At 48.8% G+C, this 7089-nt stretch overlaps 1 pseudogene across 1 annotated transcript; it reads left to right on the top strand.

The window, feature by feature from the left end:
* The first annotated feature begins 3528 nt into the window (after positions 1-3528).
* LOC310798555 (leucine-rich repeat-containing protein 71 pseudogene) lies at positions 3529-4851 on the top strand (annotated as a pseudogene). The gene has a single exon. The product of its transcript is annotated as a leucine-rich repeat-containing protein 71 pseudogene (transcript).
* Positions 4852-7089: the final 2238 nt, after the last annotated feature.

The raw sequence follows: 7089 nt of genomic DNA, 5'->3' as shown, positions 1-7089 counted from the left end.
CTGCATGACTTCCCGCAGCGTCCGCATCACCTCTACTGCCCAGGCAGGAGTCTCTTCCACCAGCCGTCTGACTTCTTTCAACACACGGGCTTCCATGCCCGCCAGCATCGAGCTGATCTCCGTCGTCAGCTCCTCTTTTCTCCCGTTCGCCGACAGGCATTCTTCTAAGCGCACCATCACACGTGGCGCTCGTAGCAGCTAGCTCACACAGCTAGCTTGCTACCGCTAGGTCGCTCGAGCCTTTGATCTCCAACTTTTCTCTGCCGTTCCTCCTCACTCTCTCCCCTCTCGACCGAATCAGAGGCGCTACCGCTTCACTTGCTGACACCAATGTAACGTATCGCTGATACGCCAAGGAACGGAGAGTTGTAGTTGGTACAGGGTCTTTATTCACAGGCTCCTTTAGCTCCTAGCAGCTAGCTTCACACCGCTAGCTCTACACACAGCAACCGTCTCAGCTCGCTCCATAGCTAGACTGACATCCGGCCCACGGCCGCTGGTCCTATATACCCCGTTTCCCCTAGGAACACACCCACACACATTAGTTCCTAGCTGCACTCTAGACACTTCTATTGTACATCACATTACAGGTAATACCTGGATTACCTGGAACGCTACAATATATTAGGTTGAGAGATAACAGAGAATCCTGGAATCCTCTCAAGGACCACTGGTGGTCACCGGACCCCACATTGAGAACCACTCAAACACTTTGATTGTGCAGAGAGAAGAGAGAGAGGAGGACTCTTCTGTGCCCCTTTTTCACAAAAGCAGCCTACAGCCTAAAATGTCTTTTCCTGGTTCACATTTGACGGGGAGGAGAAGGCGGGTGAAGTGACATTCACCTCCGACTTATAGGCTACTGAGCTGCTGCTGCTGCACTGACGCTCTGCCCGCCTGTCTGTGACAAGCGGCTTGTCCAGTCGTATGCAGCGGTTCGCGCAAACAGTTGCGGGATTCCCGCAATCCTGTACCCAATTTCAGACACTGATTGTGCAGATAAATCGCACACCAGCGATTTTTGTTTGTGTTTGTTTGTGTTGTGAGGGCTACAGAGCGCCCCAGGCAGGAGGCTGTTTCACCTGGGTGAGCAGCCGGGGTCTGAGGAGGAGGGAGGGAGATAATGTTCTGCGCCCCGCTGCAGCTCTGCGCTCGAGAGGAAAAGCAGAGGTGCACTACACCTTTTGACAAGAATCACGAAAAAGGGAGAAACGAAAATTAAAAAGGGACTTCATGGCAGTGTATATGACAAGTTGGACAAGGGAATAACGTAGAGAAATCTCCCATTGTGATTACATGAGCGTGTTCAGAGTGGGGGGTTTGTCCTGACTGTTGTGCTGTGCTGCGATAACGAGTCTCGCGTCACCAGGCTCTTTTAACGATACTTACATAGACTACATACACATACATGGGAGTCAATGGAGTCAATTTCTAGTTCGCCACTGAATGACGAAATTGATATAACTTTCAACCATTTTGAGCAACGCTGTTTCCATACAGGCCACCAGCGTTGGCTAGTTGTTGATATTTATAAAGATTTTGTAGCTCTCATAACTTTGTCTTGTGATGTTTTGGGGAAACTGCGGGGAAACTGTCATGGCATCGATTTCTGGAAAAGAATTCCTGACCTGAGCACAGCCAAAGAGTATAGTGAGACAAGAGGAGACGTCATTTCTTGGTTTTTCCCATAGGTTTTTTCAAATCAAGCAGCATGCCGTTTTGTTACATATCTGGGGGGGTAAGTCCCCCTTTAACATAATTGGTCAATCGAAGTGTCAGTGACATCTTTTGGCAACGCAAATCAACAGATTACAGATTACTTTGATTTTCACGAGTGTATAACATATATTATGTGTGTGTGTGTGTGTGTGTGTGTGTGTGTGTAGCCCACCTCTCTCTGCTGCGAATGGAGACTGTAGTTATTGATACAGTATGCAAATTGGCATGTAGCATCAGTTAACCCAACCAATCAGGGAACCCGATCCAGGGGTTTCCCAAACCTCACTAGTACAATATGTCCTGAACCGAAGGTCCGATCGACTCCGTGCAAAGACTGGCGTGTTCAGCATCTGTGGTTTCAGATAGGTAGACCTTGGAACCAGGTCTCCACAATCTTCCTAAGTGGTTCAAACTGTGGTTTGGGTACCGTCTTGGGGGCAGGAACAACAATTAAAAACATCAGAGTGAAACGATCATCTCAAAATTTGTGTTCTTAGAGTGTACAACCCTTAACCCGTTCTGCTCTGGCTGTCTTGAAACTTCTTTTTTGGAAAAGACATAAAAACAACATTATTGCATTCTGATAGTGGTCCGGCCACAGGGTTAGGGTTAGGGTTGGGGGCGGCTGGGGGACAAAAACAAAAAAACGCTCCATACGCTGTGGGCTGTGCACGTTGGAAGCGCTCTCAACATGATTTTCAAAGCGTTCGGATCTGAAATACACACGTCCTGTCTGAGCAGCCCCCCTACACTGCACAAAAATCCAAAAAGTTGATACCACATGACAACACAAAGCCAACAGTAATTCAGATGTGTCTGCAAGACTACAGCTCTATTTTAACACTCATAGTCACAAAACATGGCTTGTTGGGAACCACGGTGGATTTTTAGGAACCCCTGGCTCAAACTGAGTCCATAGCTGATTGGTGCGGCCAAATAGGAACCCCAGTGCTCGAGTGAAATCACTGGTGACATCACCACCTCCTCCTCCTCCTCCTCCTCCTCCTCCTCCTCCTCCTCCTTCTCCTTCTTCTTCTTCTTCTTCTTCTTCTTCTAATGGCTTTCCGGCAGACTGGATGCCTTGCCTTGCCTTCGACCTCCGTGTTCCCGGACCTCTTGGCCCTGCTGACCTCCCTCACTGCTCGACGGCTCAGACTCCATCTCCTCCAGCGGACCCTTCTCTAAGTGCCATCGCCCAACCCCTCCTGTCATTTATCACCACTGGTGACATCACCTTCTTCTTCTTCTTCTGTGGTGTTCTATGGCAGTTTGCATGCTTTATGTTGCATTACCGCCTCCTTCTGGATTTATCCATCCACTCTTTTCCCTACATTCTGTCCCTCTTCGACTTCCCCCTGTCCTTCAACAACCTCCTGGTGACATCACCTTCTTCTTCTTCTTCTTCTTCTTCTAATGGCTTTCCGGCAGACATGGATGCCTTGCGGCACATTGCTACCTCTCACAGAATACACAAATTCCAGAGTCGGGGGTCCGCCTCCTCCTCAATGTTCCTCCCTCTGGCCGTCTCACTCACAATTATCATCAGTGATTTTATGACAGACACTGATGATGGGCTCTTGAGGGGGGGGTTTTACAGAATGTAGGGAAACAGTGGATGGATAAATCCAGAAGGAGGCGGTAATGCAACATAAAGGATGCCAACTTGCCATAAAACACCACAGAAGAAGAAGACAGTGATGATGTCATAGAAATTGTGACATCATCAATAAAGTGATTTAATAAAGTGACAAAATGTTTGATGTCATTAGGGATAATGTCATCAGTGACACAACAATTCAGGAGACAACAATGTCTAGAAAGCGCCCTGAGAAAGTGAAGGACAGGTCAGATAAGGGGAATGTCGGAGTCGAAGAGGATCCCTCCAAAATGACAGATGATGAAGATGAAGATGCAAAGGCTACTCATACTTTTGATGAGTATCAGTGCTCAGGCAGCCTACAGAATGACTTCCCTGGGCTTTGTGCTTGTCTGGGCATGAAGGAGATCCCAGCTGTGTGCCCCATCATGCCCCAGGCTGATGGAGGAACCATGGGGAACCTCCAGTCAAAGATGACTACGGCATGCCTCCGGGTGGAACTGGAGAGTGAGGACCCCTGCAGCGTCAAGAGCGTCAAGGTTCTCGGGTGGAAGGTGAATGAGCCGATTGCCCGAGTGCTTAATAAGACACTTCCTTGCTTGAGCAAGCTGCAAAGTCTTCACTTGTGGCAGGCCGGACTGACGGATCGGATGGTGATCTCCCTCGGGAATACACTGTCTCTCTGCTCCAACCTGAGAACTGTGACACTGGAAGGCAACCCTCTTCTACAGCAGAGTTACCACCTCCTTCTGTCCGAAGACAGCATCCTCACTCACTTGTCACTGCGAAATAACCGCATGGGAAACGAGGGGGCGCGCCTGATCGGGTCAGCTCTCTCCACAGCCAGATCTGCCAACAAGAACCTCCTGTCGCTCAACCTGGCATTCAACTGCATCGGCGATGCCGGCGCTGCACATATAGCACAGGGCCTGCGTTTGAATCGAGCTCTGCTCTGTCTCTCGCTCTCCAACAACCAGATTGGAGACTCGGGCATTGCTCATCTGGCCACGATACTTGGCGAGTTTGCTCTAACTCACGAGGAAGTGGTGGAGAGGAGGAGGCTGCTTCTGGAGAGGGCGTCTCCCTCCACTGACCGACCTTCATCGAGCAAAGGTGCAAACAAGCCTTCTAAAAGAAAGGAAACGGCCAAAAAGGACGAGAAACCTGCCAGAAGCAAGAAGTCTGACGTGAAGACGGGGGGCAAAGAGAAACACCCGTCTGTGTCTGAGCAAGACGATATGGGCGATAGTGAGGAGATAGTGAGCCCCCTGCTGGAGCAGTCGGTGCAGCACAGGGACGGACAGGTGTTTGTGCAGGGAAACAGCACTCTCGCCTCCCTGAACCTGGCAGGGAACAGAATGACGGAGCGCTCGCTGCCTCTGCTGCTCGCGTCGCTGCAGATGCAGACTGAGGAGCGCCTGCTGCGCCTCTGCCTCCAGAGGAACTGCTTCCCCGCAGACTGTCAGGCCCACGTCAAGATCCAGGAGCTGATCGCAGGTGGTGCCGCACAGACAGAGGAGGGACAGGGGGGCTAGTGTTGACACAATTGTGACATTCACTATACCCTTCAATGTACAACAATAAACAACATAATAAACAATAAAACAACAATTTTGTGTTTTCTGGCGACAGTCGTCTATGAGAGGTATGTATGTATGTATGTATGTATGTATGTACCCAACAAAAAAAGAGGAAGAAAGAAAGAAAGTGGCATGCAGGTTGCTGATGGCAGAGTGCCCACATCACAGATGATGTCATACTCTGCCTTCTTCTTCTGTGGTGTTTTATTAGCCTGATATTCAGACTGAATTGTCAACTCGTAAACTCATTTCCATCTCCTACTGTAGTCTGAGATTGCAGTCAGTTCAGGGGATTTCTATGAGGGGAGGGGCTTCTATTTTCCGTAACCAATCACTAGAGACCCACGGCAACCGGCAGCAGTCTTGCCTGCGAGAGATCGTTGCCTGCTGGAGCACTGAAACTGTCTGGGCTCCCTGGCTAACACACCAGTCTCATGGAATAACACCTGGCTAGCACACCAGTCTCATGGAATAACACCTGGCTAACACACCAGTCTCATGGAATAACACCTGGCTAACACACCAGTCTCATGGAATAACACCTGGCTAACACACCAGTCTCATAGAATAACACCTGGCTAACACACCAGTCTCATGGAATAACACCTGGCTAACACACCAGTCTCATGGAATAACACCTGGCTAACACACCTGTCTCATGGAATAACACCTGGCTAACACACCAGTCTCATGGAATAACACCTGGCTAACACACCAGTCTCATGGAATAACACCTGGCTAACACACCAGTCTCATGGAATAACACCTGGCTAACACACCTGTCTCATGGAATAACACCTGGCTAACACACCAGTCTCATGGAATAACACCTGGCTAACACACCAGTCTCATGGAATAACACCTGGCTAACACACCAGTCTCATGGAATAACACCTGGCTAACTCACCAGTCTCATGGAATAACACCTGGCTAACACACCAGTCTCATGGAATAACACCTGGCTAACACACCAGTCTCATAGAATAACACCTGGCTAACACACCAGTCTCATGGAATAACACCTGGCTAACACACCAGTCTCATGGAATAACACCTGGCTAACACACCAGTCTCATGGAATAACACCTGGCTAACACACCAGTCTCATAGAATAAGACCTGGCTAACACACCAGTCTCATGGAATAACACCTGGCTAACACACCAGTCTCATGGAATAAGACCTGGCTAACACACCAGTCTCATGGAATAACACCTGGCTAACACACCAGTCTCATGGAATAAGACCTGGCTAACACACCAGTCTCATGGAATAACACCTGGCTAACACACCAGTCTCATGGAATAAGACCTGGCTAACACACCAGTCTCATGGAATAACACCTGGCTAACACACCAGTCTCATGGAATAAGACCTGGCTAACACACCAGTCTCATGGAATAACACCTGGCTAACACACCAGTCTCATGGAATAAGACCTGGCTAACACACCAGTCTGATGGAATAACACCTGGCTAACACACCAGTCTCATGGAATAACACCTGGCTAACACACCAGTCTCATGGAATAACACCTGGCTAACACACCAGTCTCATGGAATAACACCTGGCTAACACACCAGTCTCATGGAATAAGACCTGGCTAACACACCAGTCTCATGGAATAACACCTGGCTAACACACCAGTCTCATGGAATAACACCTGGCTAACACACCAGTCTCATGGAATAACACCTGGCTAACACACCAGTCTCATGGAATAACACCTGGCTAACACACCAGTCTCATGGAATAACACCTGGCTAACACACCAGTCTCATGGAATAACACCTGGCTAACACACCAGTCTCATGGAATAACGGATTTTGGACTTGCAATAAAAGAGGAGATGGCTTGGAAGTGAACGAGGATGTAGGACTGAAGTGGTAAGTTCTGAAAATATGTGTCTCATTCCAGCATTGGTTGTACTGCAGTTGGAAAGCTCTAATGTTAGCGCTCGCTAATGCTAACGTTAGCCTAGCACAGCTGCCTTTCATAGACATAATGAACAACCGATACCGTTTAACTGGAATAAGTAACGAAGGCACACATTTTCAGAACTTGTAACATTGGTCCAACTTATTTGCTGACATCTCCAGGCCTCATTTTTGTTTTGGTCCCTGTAGCCTTTGCTAGGAGATGTGGTTCATACAACTCCTCTGGCCCACCAAAGTCACAAGCATTTGCCAGTTGT

Source organism: Poromitra crassiceps (assembly GCF_964638095.1).
Source record: "Poromitra crassiceps genome assembly, chromosome: 2".
NCBI classification, from domain to species: domain Eukaryota; kingdom Metazoa; phylum Chordata; class Actinopteri; order Beryciformes; family Melamphaidae; genus Poromitra; species Poromitra crassiceps.
The sequence above is the reverse complement of the archived record's forward strand: the minus strand, read 5'-3'. Positions and strand labels throughout refer to the sequence as shown.